Raw genomic sequence first — 22,196 nt, 5'->3', positions numbered from 1 at the left:
TTGGTTGTTTTTTTTTGTCTAATTCCCTTCCTCCCTATTCACCCCCCCAGCCCCAGTAACAGTAAACTGTTTATTGTTAGGTATAAAATAAAAGTTAGTGTTTATAATTTAAATATAAATTATGAGTGAGCTACAACATCAATAAAAGTTTAGAAATTCACACTTAAATACATTAGGGTTTACATGAAACCTGAAAATATCTTTTCAAGATACTGTTAGAAGAATGGTCCCAGAACTGTTCGGTATTGTTATTTTTGTATTGTTGAATCCTGTTTGATAAAACCATCAGAAAACTACATTTTGGGTTGGGGTTTTTGGGGGGTTTTTTTGTTTGTTTATTTGTTTTTTAATGTTGATTCTTGCAGAGTGGTTGTGGTGGAGGAAGGATAGGAAATATTTCTTCTTTTTTTTTTTTTAAGTTTCCTGAGAATTCTTAAGACATTTATCTAATTTTAAAACTAAAGTACAATTTAACCATTAAGACTGTTCCATATTAATTTTGTGACTCAGAAAAGTAATGAGAAATGTAACATTAGATTTAGAACTAAAACATTACTTCTGTTTGTGATTCTGCATTTAGTGGACGTTCTGTTTCAGCTTCCATTATAAACCATATTTGTAAACGTTTAAGAACTTGACTGAGAAGATTTACTTTGGGTGAAAATCTAACATTAAAGTTCTAAGACTTAGAATGAAGTTGCACTTTCCATCAGATTTTGAAAAAAAAAACCCACAAAACCTTTGTGGGCATTAATTCTGTATTAGCTCAGGATATTATTTAGAGTTTCTATTTCAAAAAGATACTTATGAACATTGATTTTTTTGTTTGTTTTACCACTTGAAGGATTTCTTCCTGTTTCACTCATTATGTTGAATAATCATCGGTGGCAATGAAAGTTCCAGTCATAAATCAAGAGAATGACAGATTTTAGTCTGAAGGAGTTGCCTGGCTGGAATAACAGAGTTGTCTTTTCTTCACTAGACACATGTTTGGTACTGCAAACAAATGTTTTCTAAAAAAAGTCAAAGGTAGAATACGATACTCACAGAGCTGTCTTTGCAGTTGCATTATTGGAAAATGTTATTGACCAATTATTTTAATATGCTGAGCAGTCATTACATGTTGAAGATGATCTTTTTCTCAAACTAGTATAAAAATGGCAAAAAATGTGTTTGAACATATTTGGACATCTTTGGAGGCAAAGGCAGTTCCTATTGGCTTGTTTATTGGCAGCATAGGGATGTAGCCCGTTTCATTGTTCAGCTGAAACAGTCTGGGTTTGTTCTCCAGGCTGCAGTGCAAACAGATGAGCAAGTCAGGAAAGGAAGAGAAAGACAGCTTTTGAACTTGACCTGTATCCTACCATGAACTACTTTCCCTCTTCTCTTAAGTTTATTTGGCTGTGTTTGATGACCAAAGAATGTGAATCATCCTGCTGGCAGGAAATATAAACCACTCTCATAGTTATAAGCTACAGAAAAGATATTGTACTGGTAGCACTAGTGCCATATATTTTTATTAAATCAGTGCCCATGAACTCTCTCTTAGTAAATCCTCATGGAATTCTATTAGTTTGTTTCTTCCCAAAGAAAATAACTATTAGTTATCATTGGAAAGCTATATGCTAGAATGAATATAAAATTCTTAACAAATATTAAAAGTGTTTTGTATATTGATTTTAAAGGAATAACCTTTATAGCAACATTTTTGAAGTTTAAAATTTATTATTGTTATGGGTTTACTTATTGATTTGGTTGCTGACCTTCAAAATATCATTAAAAAGAGTTCTATTAGGAGGGTAATATTCTGCAGTAATCAAGGTGTCATTTGAGTTGGCTTTTTTCCGTTATTGAAGATGTTTTTAAATGTTTTAACTTCACAGTCATCTTTTTATACATGACGCTGCCATCAAGTGGCTATTGAGTAAAACCTCTGTGTTACTCATCTTCATTTTAAATGTTAGTCTTATTTTTAATTAACAGCTTGGTTTGGAAGGATGAAATGCCCTATTCTTGCTAAGTGACAGAAACAAATCCATTTTATTGCTGTCTGGACCAGATTTGTAGAGGCAGATGCTCAAAGATGCTTTGATAGTGGCTTTAAAAGAATGGGATTTTAGTGATACTAAGTTTTGTTGGCATTGATTTTTAAATCAGCTTCAACAGGCATTAGAAACCTCTCTGGTCACCTTGTGAACTGTTCTGAATGTCCCCTTGCATTTGAAGGCACCTTAATATGCACGTAAATCTTCCCATTTTAATACATTCTACCAGAACTCCACAATATAGATATAATCTATAGATTTATGCAAGGATTTTAAGACACTGACACACTAAGAGGCCAGAATTAACATGGATCCTAAAGTTCAAAAAATTTTCCCTTGAATCAAGAAGCTGATGAATAAATAAACCCATATCTTTATGACAGTCCAACAGCTGTGTCTTTTAAAGTAGGAAAAACCTTAAGATTTTCAGTTTTCAGGGAGGTAAAGCCAACACCCCAGCACCAAATGACCATTTGCGGTTCCTCACAACCCAAATATTGGCATTTATCAACAACTCTCAGTTCACTTTGAGCAGTATGGGGCTGTTAACCAATTTTAGGCAAATAATGATAAACATCCCCATTCTCCTGAAGATCATTTGCCTTCTTTCACCCTCTAGAAATGATAATAGAAAATCATGTGCACATTTGCATTTGTATTTACTGTGTTTGAATTAAAGCTGCAAACAGCTCTGATTCACTAATAACTGATGAAAGTGTCTCATTATTGAGCTACAAAACCTTCAACAAATTAATGGAAATTGCAAATCACCTTGAAAATTGCAGGCTCTTTAGTCCTATATTGAGGGCTGAGAAAACTGCATAAATAGCCTTGTTGCTTAACTCTTTCTTTTGAAAAAATAGCTTTCTTATTATATTTTTTTCAAAAGCAAGGCTTACTAATTAAGGCATGGCTAAGCAGCATCTTCATTTTTTTTCTGTTTTGTTTTCTGTATATGAACGTTAAACAGTATGTTACTATTTTTGGTTCCTTCCCTTTCATATAATATTTAGAATTATAGAATCTCTGTCTCTGATGCTACGTAAATATTTGGGGCACTTTTCTCTCATCCCCAAATTACAGTACAAAATTTAGCATGTTCTGGTTCTTTTCAGCAGTGAGATAATGAATTTTTAATTATAAACACCAGCAATGTCTTCCTTCAAAATTACAGCTTAATTAGAAGAAAATTTTTCATGAAAAGGAAAAAAAACAAACCACACCATGTATTTGTTTGTCCACAATTTGTTTGTTTTTTACTGTTCCTGTGTAACTCTGAATCCAAAACAAGTGCATGTCACTTGTCATGAAGAAAGATATATGGGAGCTGATCTCCATCCAACTGGTATGAAATTTCATAGCCCTATTGTCATGGAAATCCACTCTAGCAGAGCATCAGATGCATTTCTCGAAAAGGTAGGGTGGTATCTACAGTGCTAGATTCTTTTATATCCCACAATTCCACATTTCAGCTGTATCTCTGAGGTAAACCTGATTGATTTAAAGAAATGTGTTTCAGCTTAACATAGATTTGAAATAAAAATTCACAGTTTGTAATTTTGTTCATTTTTGCTGATGTTTGAGTCATCACTAAACTGGTGATGAGTAATTTAATATAGTTTTATGCGTTCAATAGAATTAAAAAAAATATAATGCACAGCAATCTTTTTACATTCAAAGCTTCATATAGCATTTGTGCTAGTGCAGTGTAACTATAGAGCAACAGAATTTGCACTCAAAGAGATGTTACTGCTACATTTGAAGTAATTTTTCTTATAGGAATACTAAAAGCATTTGTGTGCTGTCACGCCCTCTAGGTATTATTGCTAAGAGAATTCCAAAATTTATTGAAATCTGTGAATCTCCAGTGATACAACTGCTGCTGTTAGTTGGCTGGTGACTTTTACTAGAAAAACTTTTTTATGATTTTCCAAACTGTTTTCTTTCTAGGGCTGAATAACCTGTGAGGTGTCCATCATTAGTTCTGTCCAAAAATGGAACTTGAAGTACCAAAGAATTGAAGTTTCTATTTGTCCTGCCCCATGGTCACAGGCTTGATGAGCAAGGGGAAGAAAAGTCCCTTTCATTTTCTCTTCCTCTTGGTATTCCTTCTAATCCACTACCTTCTGTTTTTCCTTTCAAACTTTCTTGGTATTATTATTAATGTATCCACAATTCTTGCTTGTCATTTTAATTCCACTCCATTTTACCCACGAGCACTGTACTGATGCTTGATGGCAGCTTGCTGGTCTTTCACACCAAACCAAAGATCAAGTATTACTCCGTTTCATTTCAGCTTCTTCATGTCCAAACTATGGGGACTCAAATACTTCCCCAAAAAAGTTAAGAAAACATTAATATTCTTATGTTTGCAGCCCAGAAAAGAGGTTTGTTTCTTTCTCTTTATCCTGTCTCCTCACTATATTGTCTGTGCTGCTCAGTCAGTTGACCAGTGGATACTTGATGCTTTTAAAACACCATTTAACAGAAAAAAGTGAGTTAGGTTGCTATCCAGCTCTTTCCATGGGCTTGTCACAGTTTTGAAGTAGTGTTTGTTAAATATGCTAAGCATATGTAGGAACCACATGCACCTGGAGGTACCATCATTTTCAGCATCAAGCTGAGTGCAGGTGAATTAAAATTTGTCAGTCTGCTGCCTGTTTTCTCTTCTTACTCTCTTGGGTTTTTTTTTAGAGAACACAATGTCTGAGAAAGTTTTGGCATGTACTGAAGTTTGTTGAAGACATTCCTCAAATATTTGCTCGTTAAATATTGTGATGTTGTAGTGATCATTACATATGAAGATCCTACATCACAAATGTGCACAGACTAATAAACAAAACGTATACGATTGTTCATGATGCTTGATTACTCATGAGACTAAGGTAATAAACATGTGTTCCCCATCAGTACTTGCATACAGCTCTCTAATAGTAAATGGAAACTATATGTATTAAGCAGATGTGACAGACCATACTCCTGACTTGAAAAAGGTTTCTGCTTTGCAAGGCCTTCTCCATAAGTGAATTCCAATTTTCTGGGTTTCATGTTGGAATGGTAATCTAACTTCACATAGTGTAAATGTAAACCAACCTGTGATGATGTGACTAACTGAAAATTACTTTTTATAGCTGCTACTTTTTCAGCTGGGATGCAGAAGTTGCTTTAGATTAAACTTGAAACTTCTACAGTGACAGTAAAGTGCTGTCTAAAATAACTAATAAAATACAGCTGGGAGTGGAAGAAAAGCTGGTTTTAGACATAAGGAGGCATTTTATCAAAAAGGTAGTCTCTATGCAGAGGTTAACATTTATATGTATGACTGAAAGGTATTGAATAGTACCTACCTCATTTAATCTATGCAAGTAATTGTATTTCATGAAACTTTCCCTTGACAGTTAGTGGCAGTCATGAAAATTTAGGACATGAAAATACTATGACAAAACTTACTAAAGTGCATTTTCTAACATAGTATTTTTAGTTGTTCTGGTGAAAAAAAATTATCAGATAGGTTGCTTTCCTCTACTTTGTGTTCTTGTAAAATCTATTCTGCTGTATCACAGACCTGTAACCAAAACCATGTAATGCGATGATTTTTTTACCTAAAGAGGCTGTAGCTGATGGTCTTTTCTCTTGGGCCTTCATAGATGTGCAATAATAGCAGATAATAACCAAGCTTCATTGTCTATTGCTTCTTTGTTTAGGTAGTTGATTAGCAAAGAATAAATTATTGTAAAGATGTACCTTTTCTGCCTTGTATTGGGTTTGAAAGGAGAAAACTCTAGAAGCCAGCTTTGCAGGAAGAATACAATGATAGTATTGTATATGTTGTTTCAGTTGCATGTTATGTTTTGTCTACAGGCAATTGATAGGTGGATTTACAATATGCAAATAAAGGCTTCCAAACCTTCTGGTGTAATAGTTTGGAAACCCAGGTATTTTGGTGCAGGATGCAGAAAGGTCTGAAGAATCCCTCCCATATTGCCAGGTTTAGTTTTGGTTGTGTCTAAATGTGTAGCTATGGAAATGGCTGCTGAGCAGGATTTTGAAATCATCAGTGTATGCAAATCCCACCTGCCTCTTTTTTCCTCTCCAGAGCTTTGAATAGAACCCAAGGCACAGATTTTTAGCCTCCTGGGGTAGCTGGTAGGCTCTTCTGCTTCACATTAATAGTCAATACCATCATGATTCCTAAATGAGGCGATTTCAACCGTAAGTCGTTAAAAGGTTGGTAAACAGGCTATCCCCCAGACAAGAGTAATGCATGCATCTGTGCTGTGTCAGCTGTACTTAAACAGGTGAGACTGAAAAAACAGAAAGCGGTAACTTCTCTCCATTTTGGTTGTGTAGAGTCCTTGTTCTCTAAGAGAAATTTTTGTCTGAAAAGTTTATATTAAAAAGTGAAAATATTTAAAGAGTCAACACAGTGCTGACTTAAAGGCATATGCATTGGCAGAGTGATTGGTTATTTAAGCTTTGCAGTGAAGCAGGTAGTTTAAAACTTTACACATTAGTGCTTAGGACTATCTTTGTGAAGCATGCAGTGAAAAACAGAATCTGACGCCCTGTCTCTCCGATTTACATAAAACCAGCACTTAAACCAACCACAAATTTATTCTGGTTATTCAATAGAGACTTGTTTAATATTTATTTCTACTGTAGGTGAACATTACAGGCAATCAGAAATTGTAGTTCAGTTTAAAATAATTTATGATGAAATGCTTTCTTTGATTTTTTCACCATTGCTGCAAAGGTGGATCTCAAACCATGTAACAAGAATTAATAGTGTTTCTATTACTATATTATTAATTACTTTTAAAGTAATAGGAATATTGTATGTCACACCTTTATAAAAACTAGGATGCTGAGGACTGAAGGCTTGACTGTGCAGATCCTTTCATGTGCCTTTTGAAACTTTGGAATTTATATCAGCTGAAATATGGGACAGGGGAGGTTAAGTTATATACCCAAGGTTACTCATTGAGCTAGGAGCAGGATAAGAAATAAACACCAAGAATCTTGAATTCTAGCCACCTTGATCTACCGTATCACATTCCTTCCTAGACTCACTGGCATCTTGTGAGTGTGCAATACTGTAAATAGAAGTTGTTTGCTGTCCATTTCATTTTTATGTTTAGTGCTAAGTATGAAACTATTGTTAATGTGTGCTTAATGTTTGGAGGGGTGCACTACTAACAATCTTCATTATTTTTTTTTCTTTCTTTATCCATTTTTTATCTCTTCTTAAAGACAATAATAGAAATTAAATCCATAGAAGACATTTACCCACAGAGGAAAAACTGGAATATGTCTCCCTTCTTCAGTAGTCAGAACCACAAAAGAGATTATGGTAGTGGGAGAGCTAACTGTGTGTATGAGTTCAGGAAAGGGATCTCATTTACCAAGGCTGAATTTGACTGACGAAATAGTAGGATGACATTTGGGGCAAGAACTGCCTTTTTGTTTGGCAGCACAATAGGATCCTCTTCCTTGATGGATTCTTATCACCACTGAGTATAATAACATGATAATTGGTCTCAAAGATGGAATGAGTAAGATTGGATGGTGGTCTTTAGGGACCCGGTTGTGTTATATCTAATGCAATCATGTTTGATACTGACTTTTTAATACATATGGTAGCTATTTCCTTGACTTGGAAGTAAAGCGTATATGCAAGCTTGATGTTTGCTTGGTCTCTCTTCTAAAAGCACACAAATTTATTCTTAGGAGAATCCTCAGCTATATCTGTCTTGTGTCATGCCATATTCGAATTCAAAACTAAAACTGATTTGTTCCAGAAGATGTCTTGAAGCATAAATATGTTGTGGTTTGTGGAAATGTGGGAGGTGTGATGGAAAGAGCAAATGTCTATAGATTGTACTTCAAAAAAACACTGCAACTTGCTACAGAAAAGACATAGTAAGTTATTGCTGCCTTGGAGCAACAATCCACAGCAGGCATTCACCCCTTTTCATGGGACAATATAAACATTTTAGTGGATTTATGAGTATAAAGGAGCATCTGGAGATGATGAGATTGTGTAAGACTAATTTTAGAGTGTGAATTAAACTAATTCCATAGCTACGAAAGTCACTGCCATGTTTTATGCTTTTAAAAAAAAAAGATGTCTATGGACTATAGCAATACCAGATTTTCCCAAACAAATGGAAAAGAAAAGTTTAGTGCACTACTGTTGGTAGTGGTGTGGTGGGCACTGGCTTACTCACAGGGTTATGAAAATCCTTCATGAAAGGTATTTATGCAATCACATTTCTGAGGCAAGTTTCTTCTCAGCTGTTAGCATCTGGGTTCCATTTCACCATGAATAGGTGGCTGTCTCTTGAATTTATTTATGTTTCTCACTTTTTAATAGAAAATATAGCATGTATTCCTGGTTTGGGGTGGTTGGGTGGTTGGGTTTTGTTTTTTTCCTTTTCTTTTCCCCTTGTGTTTCACCATTGTCTTCCAGTTTAAAATAAGCATATTATAAATTCAATATATTAATAAGACTAGTGGTGTGTGATGTACTAGTGGAGCAGGGAAGGAAATAAAGTTGTTTGAAGGCATTTTTTTTTTTGGAAACCTAAATTACTCACCTGAAGTAGCTGAAATATTGAAAAGCAAGTTTTGTTCTATGTTTTTAATTTCTTTTTTTTTCCCTCTTTCCCCCAGTGATTCTTACTGGCGAAGCCTAGCAGTGATAGTTACGGAAAGTTTAGATTATAGAAGGCTCAGTAGGTGAACAAATGCACACCATTGTAGGAGCTCAGCCTTCCATGCCAGAGTGGCATATATGACTTACAATGTTATGTTGTAGTTTTGGCCATCATCTGTTCCAGAAGTGGCTGATTCACAAGTGGAAGCTGAAAGTTATTAATCACTTCACAGTGCTAACTGCATAGTGATCTACCTGCATGGTTTTCTGGGACCCTCTGGCAATATGCTTATGGCTTGGGCATGAAAAGGATAAAATACAGATTCCTTTGAAATCACTTAGAGCTCTACAGTTGACTTGAGTGAGGAATCATTTTGTCATAGAGTACTGGGCCAAAATTATGGTGCTAAACATAGAAGAAATGAAGGCAAAAAGAAGTCACTCCAATGGAATAGTTGAAATTTAAAAGCAAAACAAACAAAAAAAGCCTTTGAATTATATGTCCAATATGCTTTCTACCAGCTCCCCAGTAAAACAAAAGTAGTTCATGGCCAGTGAAGCCTAATTTCCTATGGATTCATTTCTTGAGGTTAATTGGACTTTGATATTTAAACCAGTATGTGGACCCGATGGAAGTTTTTACTGTGAAGTACTGAAGCAGTTAGAAGGTCTTCTTCTACAGATTTTCCATATCTGATCATGGGGATGCTGACAAAATTTCTCTCGTCTTTTCATTTGACCTATATTTGATACGGGATGGTGATCTCAAAGCTACTGGGTTTCTCAAAAGTACATCTGAAACCTCTTATCTTAAATTTGATAAATATTGGTGAATGATTTGAAGAGATTTGTGATGGCATAGGTGCATAGAGTGTAATCACATATACACTCAGCTCCCTAACCTCAAAATCGAGGTAAAAAGAATGAGCGTGTTATTTTTAATAGAGAACCCTTTTAGGAGCAACTGGAGATTTTCTACAACAGAAACTGCAAATATTCTTAGCTGTACTAATGTTTAATTTATAAGATAATAAGAATTCTGAACAGTTTTCTAGAAGGAAAGAGATTTGTATTCATCAGCAAAGCTCTACTGGTTACCTATTCCAGTGCTTCCCTATGTTTCTTCATGCATTGCCCCAGGCTGACAAAAGTTTGTTTAAAAGTGAAAGATATGTCAGATACTACCTCCCTCTCCTGCAACCACCCTGGAGCAATTATGACAAGAGTATTTAATGTACAAATCAAAATTACTTTAAGAGGACCCACCCTCAGAAACCGAAACAGGAATAAATTTTAAATTAGCTTTCCAAGAAGTTTGCATGAGCTTTCTGCTAATTATACTGTATTTGAATGAAAAGCCATTGTGTTCCACCTCTAAGTGTACAGTCTTGTCTTTTTTATGTCAGTGTTTTAAGTACCTATCCACCGTGGTTTATCTGCATCCTGATCTTGTCCTGTGTTGGATAAGTTCCTCGCTGGCTTCACTGGGAACAGCATCGTTGCCTTCCTGTCATTCTCAGATTTAGTTACTGAATCCTTTGTCTGTTGATTTGGCCATATTACCCTCTTTTTTGCCTCAAGGAGCTGGCAAAGTTTCACTCCAACCTATGCTTTATTTCTTACCTTGTACTTCTGTTCTTTTCTAGCCATACTAAGTTCAGCACTGTTAATGTCTTTCTAGACCTATTGTTGCAGTATGGCCTTTCTTGCCTGGTGTAACGCGAGGTGTGAATGCACAGGGCACACATCCTCCTTGCTAAGGAGTTGCATTTTCTTTAGGGAGCCTGCAAATTCATCTCATGATAAATGTTTGCTGTGCTCCTTAGAGAGATAAGAGAGGGACCGTAAAAACTGTTGGCTTTGTCTCACTTGTCTGCCATTTAAAGATTTCAGACTTCTCAGGTGTAGGTAACTGCCTTTCTTGTAACTTCCTCCTTAGTATAAATGTAATTGCATGGGGTTTTTGGTGGTTCAGACATAATGCATGTCTCCTCTTCCATTTCAGTTCTTACATTACATAGGAACATTGGGCATACTAGTCATCACTCGTTTCATTTGTAATTCTTATTCATTTTATGATGGATTATTAACAATCTTTTCCAGGATCTTTTCTTAAACTGTTAATATACTTGAGGACCGGTGAGAAGGGCAGGTAGTGAGACTGGAGCTTCTGCAAGATCAATGACTTCCACTGGTTTCTGGTAGCAGGCTATTGAACAGCTCATGGAAATCAGTTGCACAACAGCCTAAGACAGGGAAACAAGCTCAGCTTTCATAGTTTAGGGGGGTTTGTTTTGCTTTATTTGGTTTTCTGTTTTGTTTTGTTTTTTTTCCCCATTATCTCTGTTGAGTATACAGACTAAATCTGAGATACACAGTGGTGCTTACTGAAGGCATTCAGGTGTCAGGCGCCAGAACTTCATCTTGTCCTTTACTCTGTATCAAAATAAGTCTCACACTTTTATATTAAATAAAAAGGGTTGGGTTCCCTCTCTATGCTATTTGGCTTTAAGTGGGGATACTCTTCTGATTTTTTTACTGAACAAGGAAATTATCATGACACGCAGTTTTCGGGAGTAGCTATCAACCCTCTATGGCAGGGTGAGAGGAAATAAAGTTTAAGCTTAGAGTACTGTGACTGAGTTTAAGTATAAATGCTGCGTAACTGTAGGTGCTATGTTGGACTGTGCTGCACGCCCAGTACTTCAGAAGCCTCCACTGGATTTTAACATGTGTATGTGCTTTGTTTCTGTTGCTGTGACTCTTTGACTTTTTTTGAATTAGAAAAGACATGCCAACCTCCATGCCATATGCTTATTACTAATAATGCTTACATATTTTTTCAGTCTCGTATACTGTCATATGTAAATTAGCTATTGAATTCTACCCTCAGTTTTAATCTGTAATAACCTCATTGATTACAGTACAATTTGCACTGGTGTAATTTAGATCAGAATCTGGATGCGTATGTAAATGTGTGCATATATGGACACATGTAACGGCTGTTTTCTTATATATACACACACATACACTTTCATTTTGCAGCGAAAAATGAGTGAGAGGGAGAATCTGTTGATTATTTTTATGCTGAAAATTTTTAGAGCAAGTAAAGAGGAAAATAAATAATTTCAGGTGGATTTTGGAGTCATGTGTGCACATGCGCACCTTTACAATGTATTCTGGTTTTTGTCAGTCCCAAGCAATAACTTCCCTCCTTTCACCTGACTTGCAATGCTAAATTTTCTGTGAGCCTCAAATCTCATTTTTATTTCACTTTTGGGGAAAATGGAGGCAGAGATGTTTCTTAAAAAAAAAAAAAAAAATTAAAAGAAAAGAAAAAATGAAGAAAGAAACCCCCAAACCAGCAGCCCCTCCAGTCGTCGCTTCTACACCACCAATCCAAACACGGAACATGTTTTAACAGAAGTGCCCCAGCTCTATCATATGTGCCGTGCAGAGTCATCATGGCCATGGTGCATAGCTGAGAGCCGGAAAGCAAACAGCTGCTGTAGCCTGATTTGAGTTAAAATAGTGTCAGTGTTTAGTCTGGCGCAGTGCTTCAGGAGAGATTGGCAGCTGGGTCAAACAAAGTCATTCCATTGGCTCCCTTCCCAGTAAGCTTCTGCTAGTATTTAGGTACTAGTGCAGCCTAGGCCCCTTTTCTCAGGGATAGCCTAACATCTGACCGCACCCTCTTTGCTTTTTAAAAAATGCCTTTTCCCTCTTTAAGATAAATCCTCTATTATACAATCTGCCACTAATTGTGTTTAAGACTGTTCTTCTCTCAAAAGCTGACGCATCCTGCTCTCAACGTGGTGTAGAAAGCAGGCTGTTACAGTGCTGGATTAATAAAAGGGGCCTTTATGGTTGGTGAAAGAATATCTCTGTGCTTAGGCAGGAAACTTTTTGATCCACAGAAAAGCCAGACGACATCTAGGTAAGGCTGTGTATCAAATCTGCTTTTATGGGATAGTGGCGCAGCGAGTGCTGTTAATTGCGATTGCTTAATGTTTGCATGCCCGTTTTGATAAGCTTTTTAGAAAGTTTAGGAAATAGCTTCTCCCGCGTATCGAGCTCTTTCTCTCCTCCCCCCTCCTCACTCCTCCTATGCCTTTAACGCTTGCAAAAATCTTGTAATGATCTGCTTAGTTTTCACTGAAATACACACGGGCACCTCGCTTCTTTTTGGAGAGGGGTTTCTCGCAGAGGTGCACAGCAGAAAGTTCTGCTGTCGGACCCAAATGCTGTTAAAAGTGGAGTGGCTGAGGAGAATTTACAGGGAAAGCTTTCCACTGTTACAGACTGCCTGTGCAATCATTTAAAAGTAGTTGAAAACTGCTTTGAACTAACAAGGGTTTAATTACGGAAAAGTTTAACATGGCGATGGAAGGAATATTAAGTAAGTTGTCTTTGTCTCATACTTTTTAATTTTAGTTGTTGCTTTAGCCTGTTGGGTCACATTTTTTGTCAGCGCTGAAGGCTGCCATGAATTGGTAATGAGGGCCCCTTTTGCACATGATTTTGGCATTTGGCCAAAATCAACTTCCCAACGGCAAGCTTTCTCTAAAAGAACCTGAAGCATTTTTTTGTGATTAGGAATCATGTCTGAAAGCTGCCACAACCAGTTGTGTAGGCATGTCAAAATGACTTTATACAGTATATCTGAAGCATTCAGGGGGTGGTGGGGGGGTGGTGGTGTCTGTTTTTTCCTTGTGTACCAAATTGTTGCTATTATGATTCTAAATTTCCGCAGTTTATGCACCTCCAAAAACCAGGCTACAGGGAGCTAAGGCATAATGAGGATTGTTGGTACCTTTGTATTTTTCAACATGCCAAAGCAGCCCTAATTGTCACATTTAAGCAGGCTACAGTATTAGGGGTTGCTTAAAACACTTGTGGATATAAAGCAGATGAATCTTTAAACTTTTTAATCTCAGTAAATTATGCTCAGTGAACAGTAAGTAATGACATTTTCGAGAAGTTTCTTTGTTTGAATTGTGCGAGTGAAGCTTTTTGATATGACTATTTAAAAAATACATGCCTAGATCAATTGGGGGTAAATTTGGAAGGAAAATATCAGATGTGGCTTCGGATTTTTCCTGATTCCTTGAAATCTGGGTATGGTTCTGATCTGTGAGGCAGGGCACAGGAGCTGGGTTGTCCTTTGTTGTTAAAAAGGGTGAAAGGGAGTTAGTCTAAACTTTAATAAGGAGCTGTGAAAGTTCACATTTCAAGTGTGCTCAGAGTTTGGAAATTTGTGGAGATTCATCAGTGCAATAAATGGGTGATTATTCCTCACTGATATTATATAAACAAGCCTGGCACTGTAGGTGAATACATTATTAGTGTACACTTGAACGTTTTGTGAATTTAATCTGTATTTAACAAAGCAACCCAGCAATTGGAAATTAAGGACCTCCTATTACATGCTGTGTATACTCTACCCCAGTGTCTTTTCCACGTGTTCAATGTAAAGACAAAATGCGCTAGGCAGCATTTTTGTTAGGTGTTTTTATTTTACGTAACAGCACTTCTGGCTATCGCCAAGGAGTTGCTTGTTCGTTCCTATATGTCTTGTTTACTTATAAGCAATATCATACTTCAGCAGCAATATCGATGTGGAACAGACTTTTTGCACCTTCCCCTGCCCCCTACCCCCCAGCCTTGATCCCCTTTGCAGTAGTTCCTGCTGTTAAAATGGGCTTTACAGGTATTGTCTTTCTTCTGTTACACTGTACATTTTCTCGAAGGTGTTTGTGTGTGTGTGTGTGTGTGTGTGTGTGTGTGTGTGTGTTTCCTTTATTACATAATGCAAGACATTGCTAGATTGGGAAAAAACTCAGCTTTATAGACTTTTCAGTATCTGTACTTTCGTATAACTTGCCTAGGAGAGTTTGTTCATTGTTATGTTGCAGGAGACTGAGTTACAATACTCAAAAGTCTCCTACAAGTTTAACTGTAACACGTTGTATTTACAATGAAAGAAAGAAGATTAACATGTTGAAAAAAAATAGATGGAGAACATTAGTAAAATAAAACGGATTGGATTTAACTGCATTTTTCTGGGTTTTTAAAAAAGTTTTTCAACGGGGAAAAATACAACACAGTTGAATCCTATTTTAATGTAAAGCATTGCCAGAAAATGACCATTCTGGTGCAAAAGTAAATGTGATAGTAGAATTTGTGTAAATCGTGATGGAATTTTTTTGCTGGCCTGTGGAAGTAATTTCTCCTGAGTTACTAAATTAGGTACAGTTAATTTAAAATATACATACACACATCTAGATACTGCAAAACTAACTTTAAAATGTTTTATTGTGATATTCCTAGTTTTACCTAGAAAGTTTTAATGTGAAATAATGAACACATGCTAACACACTACTTCTAGAGGTTTTAATTTCTGGTTTGGTTGGTGAGGGGTTGTGTTATAAATCACAGCAAGTTATGCTCCAAAAACTTTGTGAGCAGCTTCTAAATCCAGAGTCAAATTTTGTCTGATAGCATGCCTGAAGTGTATAATCTAATATATGAAGTAACAGAAAGTTTAGCTTAAAAACTTAAAACATTATAAATTTGGCTTTTGATCGCAGTCACTAAATTAACATTTTCCTTCATTAAGAAATCTATTGTCTGTATGAACATACAATGAAGTCATGTTTCTATCAGATAAATCAACATTCTGTATTCATAAGTATAAAGTATAAAGTTTAAAATTTATAGATACTCTATTCTATTTTTAAATGCCAAACCAGTAGACTAATGTTTCTTCTTTATATTTACGTCGATAAATAAATGGTTAGTTACTTTTCCTGAGACTACAAAAGGTGAAGGATATTAAGTATTCTCCATTATGCCATTTTTATTTTTAACAGCCCTCAGGAATAAAGTGTCTCTAATCTTCATACTTGGAGGGCTTTATGTTTTCTGTTTGTTTGCAAACATATCATGAATAAGTGCAATTATAAAGCTTAACTGTTTTGTAATTTTGTATCTTAGATTTTACTCCATAGAACTGTTGAACTCCCAGTTACCCATTTCAGTGCAGTAAACCAATTCATTCTTCATTCAAAATACAAGTTCTTGCTTTGTAGTTGGCATTTTTAATGACCATTAGACAGTAATATTTCATGTTTTAGTAGTGCAGTATGTGATACATATTGTTATACACTTGAATAAAAGTTACAAACGTATTTATAAAATACTTTCACTTACCTGAAAAGAAAAAAAAAAACACCTAAACATATTGTAAAACACTTTCAGTTTATCAAGAAAACATCACATCTAGTAAAAATAGCTTTATTCTTCAATAGATTCCACTGCATGTTTTAAAACTTTAGAAATGAAACAGGAGTTTTGTTTTGTCTTGTGGGTTGTTTTTTTTTAGCAAGCATTTCATTCATATAAACTAAGCACTTTGTTCTATATGTTCTAAATTCCAGCAATGAGATAAATAAATTGCTGCATTGGATGGAACATAATTATCAAATTTTGGCAGAACTTCAGTGAACTCTGCCATGAAAGATTAATGTGCACAGTGCACTCTTAGATTCTAAAGTAACCGAGTAAGATAAGGGGAGTGCATAACAGGCTCAAACCTTTGTGGTTTAGAGAAAATAGAAAACGATGGGCAAATGTTAACTTTTGGTATAAACTGCTAATGATAATGTTTTGTCATCTGGGTGATAAAAACTACAGGAGAAGACAAGAAAATCCAATTTAACACAAATTCTCTCCATTTCTTTCTTGCTCTGCTTCCCGGTTTTCTGTATTAGAATAGCCACGATTGCTCTGTATTCTTACGAAAAGGAAAACGTAGCAGGCAGATTACTTGCAGTATCCAGTAATGTAATGCGCTAATGAAATCCCTGCATATCAGCATGTCATATGTGGTTTTCCACTACAATTATAATTTTGGTTTGCGATTATGCTACAGTGATTTCAGGATACAAGTAAAATTGCTCGGGCTGGATGAAGGCTACATGTAGTCACAGTAGTGTTTGTTATTACTCCCTCTCTCTTCTTTCTGTACCAAACCCTGATAGTTTGAAACATTTACTTCAAATGACAAATTGTGGTTATAATCACAAAATCATATTCCTCTTGGCTTTTAAATAATTATTGCACCCAAATAATGGTTTTAATTGAGAACAAAGATGCATTGTCCTGCCAGTCAAGCTCCCTTGGCAGGACCAATTGGAATGCAAAGACTTTTTAGTATTTTCAGTCAGTTCGCTATAGGAGAGAACGGGCACGACATCAGCCCTGCTCTGGAAAAAACGGCTACAGCTTTGTCAGCGGTACCCTGCTCCCCGGAGTAATGCCTCGCCTCTCCTGCTCGGACTCCCTAGCACCCTGTACCTAAGACTAGGTGTTTTCCCTTCTACAGATGTGTGCAGCCCCAAGCACCAGCCCCTAGCCCCAGAGGTGATTTTCAGTGGGTCTCAGGGATGGCAGCACGATGGGCAGGGTCTGACATGGCTGCAGGCGTGCGGTCTGCCAGACTGGCTGGTTATGGGAGTACAGCTCCAGTGCACCCAAAATGCCTGGAACAGAGGGAATTAGACAGGGAGGATGCATCCATGGTGGATTTTTCCTCTCTGTTTGTTTGCTCCTTGCTTCCAGACCATTAACCTGCTGCTAAGTGTGTGTTCAACTTAGTGTTTTAAAATGGCAGATATCCAGGAACTTGGATATATTTCATGACTTCAAAGACATTTCTGCTCTCCTTCCCAGTCACATCCTTAAGCTCATGATGACAGAGTTATGAGTGGGATAGTTAAAGAGGTATAAGGGCAAGGGGCTGATCTAGGGCCTGTTGCAATGAGCAGAGAGAATCCCCCTGACTCTGTGGCTTTTTGGATCCAGCATCCTGTGACCTGGCTGCTCCTGGACGCCAAAAGCTGCCTCTTCCCCCTTAGTTCCTAACGGCACTAGCATCATTGGCTTTGCCATCTTCTTCAAGGAGCTTAAATGTCTTCATTGGCACTCCTTGAAGAGGAAGTTTTACCAAATAGAAGGGCTGGACATGTCTTCCTTATGTTGTAAAGGAGCAGACACCAGAGTGCTTATTTTACCCATTTGCAGTCTTTTCCCTTGTCCTTCCTCGCTTCTAAAAATGATTCTTGTGGCTGACCTTGGTTATATCAATTCATATCACCATTTCAAGCAGGGTTCAGAAAGTGCAGCTACTTGTCTTCTAGTGTATCCCTATATAAAAGCCTCATTACATAGTTTATGTCCAAGATGAAGTGCATTTACATTCTACGTCTATTATTTTGATAATTAGACACAATTTTCTTTCAGTAAGGTTGATTTCAGGATAACTTCATCTTCAAACAAAAAAAGTATATTTTTATCTTTTGTAGAGTACCATAGAGTGCTTCAGTCTTTGTTTGCCCTGTAAGTGGTTTTGGTTGGAAAACCTTTAACAAGTTATATTCAGAGTGTGAATGTATGAAGTAGATCACAATACTTTTTTCTTTTAGGTTTAAGAAACTCACAAAAATGAACTTTTTTTTTTTTTAGCAATCTAAAATTTTTACCACAGATAACAAAAGAATAGGGGGAGGGGTATTATGCCTTCTTTGCATGGATAATAAATATATTTGCAACGTGAAATCGGGTTATGATTTTACAGCAGCAGGGTTATGGACTGTTAACATATTCAAAGTCTTAAAATATTAGAAATATTTTTGCAAATGTTACATTTATGACCTAGTGAACACCCCCTACATTATTCTAATGCATAGTAGATTCAATGTTTAAATGCCTACCAGGTGTCACATGGGAGGTTCTGAGATGACAAAAAAAAAAAGGTGCGTTAAAGGAAATCTTGCTGTACCCTCTCTGCTGACCGGGAGAGTCCTGCCTGCTGCAGAAGCAGCAGCTCTCCTGGGTGGTGTGAGACAGCGGCACTGGGACCCTTCTGCGCCTCGGTGCAACTGTGCGTAGCGGCGGGGAGGGAGCGGTGGGGAGGGCAGAAGTGAAGCCAAGGTCCTTGCAACTGTACAGATCAGCTGTTGTTCTGTCTGGTAAAGAGGAGTGTAGTGGCTGTCTTGGGATCCCAGGCTGAGGTCTGCTTTGAGTCTTTCTCAGAGCAGGACGAGTTTCTTTCAGCTGCAATCCCAGAGCCTTTGGCAGCATGTAGTGAAGTTACGTGGGCAGCACACTGGGAGAGGGCTCAGTCCTGTGAGGGATCCTCTGTGGCTTCATGAGTTACTGCAAAACTTAAGTCTTGAATTAAAGGCAGAAAATATGAGACAGGTGAATGTGGTTTTTTAGATGTATAATGGTGTGGAAGCTTTTCTTTCAAGCATAGTATCTGATTAACAGATTAAATGATGCTAAAGTGATGTTTGGGGCTTTTTTAGTTACCTGCACATTGTGCAGGTCACCATAGCAAATTATACTAAAATATAATCTATAAAATAGTGTATTTTACATTTTGCAAAGTTACAGAGTGGTGTCCATTTCTGGTGTCTGTCCCTGGGCACACCAGGTCTCCCAATGGCTGAGCATTTGTAATGCTCAGCCTTTCCATTCCACTATGATATACAAAATTTTGCATGTCAACATTACACTCTTCCAAAATACTGAAAGAGTGTTGTAAAGAAGAAAAGGATTCCACAGACATCTGAAACTTTTTTTTTGCGTGTGTGTGTTTGTGTCAGAAATAAGAAACAGCGATGTAAAAAAGCTGTTACATTTGGGTGGGGCAAGGGGGAGTAGGAGAGGAAGGTTAAATTTAGAAAATCCAACTTAGTCCTGTAACTCACAATGTTTCCAACCTATGAAAATATTTATGACAGGATTCAAATACTGTTAGGCTGACAGATCACAGTTGAAATTGCGTTTTGTAATCTCAGAGCGTGGCTGAAGAAGCAGAGTATTTAACTATAATATTCCTGCATTAATAGTAGGAAAGAAACAAATATTGGGATTCCAAATACTTACAAGGCACCTCATTTGAGGGTATACATTAGTTTGCTAAATTCCAGTTCCCAGAGTGATAATCATGATTGCTAACGCATATCTTTTATGACTTTCAGAGCAAGAGAAGCCAACTTTAGGAGCATGCATATTGTGATATCCTCAGTGGTAAGTACCCTAACTGCAATCAGGTTCATTACATTTTTGTAGAGTAGAGGCATTTTCAAGACCACACTTGCTGCAGCTTAGTCACACAACAGCTTCAAATGTCATTCTGGAATAATAGGGTAGTAATGTGATATACTCTATAATGAAAATCAGTGTAAAGCACAGGTGGTTGCTAGCATTTGTGTGGTCAGATATAAAAGCTTCACTATGGGTACACGCTACTGCTTTCCCACTTGAGGAAAGTATAATTAAAAGTGGTTTCCAGATGTGCTGGCACACATCTGCCGTTTTTAAAAGTGAATTTTGCAAATACAAACTGAACTGTGTCGCATTCATCATTATAAAGCTGTTGATGTTTTTTCTGGTAATAAAAAGGTTGGAAGCATCAATATCCCCACTGTAAAACTGAGGTGTCTTCAGACAGCAGACAGTAGCAGTTTATGTTCATATTGTGTTTGGATTTTCTGTGAGTAGTTCATAGCTGTGCTGTGGCAAATACACAAAATCTACCTGGACAAAAATTAGCATTTAAGTCATGAAGACATGAGAGTTGACTCCTTGCTAGTGATTTTATTTGCTACCAGATAATGCAGCGAATTTGGGCTTTTTTGTTTGATCTTTTTCAGTGCAGTGAAATAAATGCTACCCTAAAAAAAGAAACTCTGTATTTACAGGCTTACATAATGCATCCTTAGTTGGACTATGTGGAAAACAAAAATTAGAACAAAATTCAGAAAAGGTGCTAGGCTTTAAAATATTGTTGAGAGGACATTACAGATCTTTTGATTTCACTAAATATAGGGTTTTAGGACAAACTCTTTGTCCTAATAACTACTTGATTTAGTTAGAACTAATATTTCCTCTGGAAATATTGTTATTAAAATAAAATCCCTGTTTCAGAAGAACGTTTTTGCAACTCCAGAAGTTTTAGTTACTGCTGCTGCTGGGAAGAATGCTGTGCCTGCCATCTTCCTAATGATGCTTCTTCTAGCACTGCGCCAATTATTGATACCTATGTCTTCTGGTTAATTTTGGAAAAAATGAAGGCTGGGACCTACTAGCCTGAGCGTCATGGACTATTGAGCAGGCTACTAAATAATAAGAGAAGATTTTTTAAGATACTATTTGCAATACTGTCTGACCTTTGGATGTATTTCCTTTACTGGAAATAGTCACATCTGCAGATGTGATTCATAGCATTCCTTGTCAAGTGAGAGTCTAATCTTTAATGTTTTATTTTAGGGAAATACTGACACTGAGTAAATTAAATGTTTTCTGGGTTTCCTCTTAGTTGGACTTTTCTGCATAGAAGTTGCTTTTTCCATTTAAATCTCTCTGTTGTGACTAAGCAGAATTGAAACCTTCTTTTGAAGTGTGTAAGTATTGGAATACTTTGCAGAAGATTGAGTTCATCAAAAAAGCAGATGCTCAGATCAAATAATTTTTAATATAAAACTTAACATGTACTTCATGCTTAAATTTTTTATTAGCTTCTCTATAAGAAACATTGTAAGTTGTTACAAAGGCATTGACAGATTCAGTGAGGGATTCAAAATGCAGCCTGGGTAGTAAAGATAGCAAACAGCCCTACGTGGTGGCCGGTGGCCTCTTCTGTAATAATGTAATAACTTGGTAAGGTTCTAACATTGGTAAACGAGAGTGTTCTGGCTTTAACATTTTCACGTCTCTGAGATAGAGGGTTCAGATCAGCACATGTCATCTGATCTGTGCCTGGGGCATCTTGAAGATACAATGAAACAGGTGATAATCAATAAGCAGGATATTAATAATTTCACAGTGAAAATGCTGATTTCAGCAATACTGACTGTTATTATAGCAGACTTTTTTTTTTCTTACATTGTAATGACTGGGTATATTATAAATTTTCTGTCTTGATATAAAGACTTCAAATTTGTGCTAGCAGTGACTGTTTTACAAGTATGTATTTACTAACACATGCACATACATCTGATATTAAATCACTGTTTGCCCAGAAGGTAGGATTTTAGCACCCAACTGTTATTAGTCTTTTTTAATTTTTTTCCTGGCAAAATGCCATTCGACATCAAACTTAAAAATGTCTACAAAAATACAGACATTCATATGTGAAAATGTGCAAAATGAACACTACGTAGGCACTTCGCTCAGTCTGTTGCAATTAAGGTTTGTTAGTGGTCAGTCCCCTGAAATGTCTACTCATGTCAGATACCAGTCCTGGCCAAACCCACAAACTAGATCACAGTTTTGTACGTAGCCTTTTGGTATAAAGGGTTGAGTTTCACAGAAGCTCAGATGGGTTAGACAAAATAAGTAGCCTACCAGAAAAATAGATTATTTAAATATTGCAGAGGTTATGACCTCGGTAACTACAGATTTATGAGTGCTTGTTAATTAATCTT

The 22,196-nt window shown here is 36.6% G+C and overlaps 1 long non-coding RNA gene across 4 annotated transcripts in view; it reads left to right on the top strand.

The window, feature by feature from the left end:
- The window catches only part of LOC130145095 (uncharacterized), a 300,065-nt gene that overhangs the window by 183,864 nt on the left and 94,005 nt on the right, over positions 1-22,196 (top strand). For 3 of the 4 annotated variants that reach the window (XR_008820373.1, XR_008820371.1, XR_008820370.1), the window contains one exon: positions 19,749-19,797. This is a non-coding gene — a long non-coding RNA (uncharacterized LOC130145095). Of the gene's footprint in view, positions 1-12,261; positions 12,638-19,748; positions 19,798-22,196 lie in introns of those variants that run through there. The other variant, XR_008820372.1, reaches the window with a different exon arrangement.

Source organism: Falco biarmicus, chromosome 2 (genome assembly GCF_023638135.1).
Source record: "Falco biarmicus isolate bFalBia1 chromosome 2, bFalBia1.pri, whole genome shotgun sequence".
In the NCBI taxonomy this organism is placed as follows: domain Eukaryota; kingdom Metazoa; phylum Chordata; class Aves; order Falconiformes; family Falconidae; genus Falco; species Falco biarmicus.
This window is presented reverse-complemented; position numbering and strand designations above follow the sequence as displayed.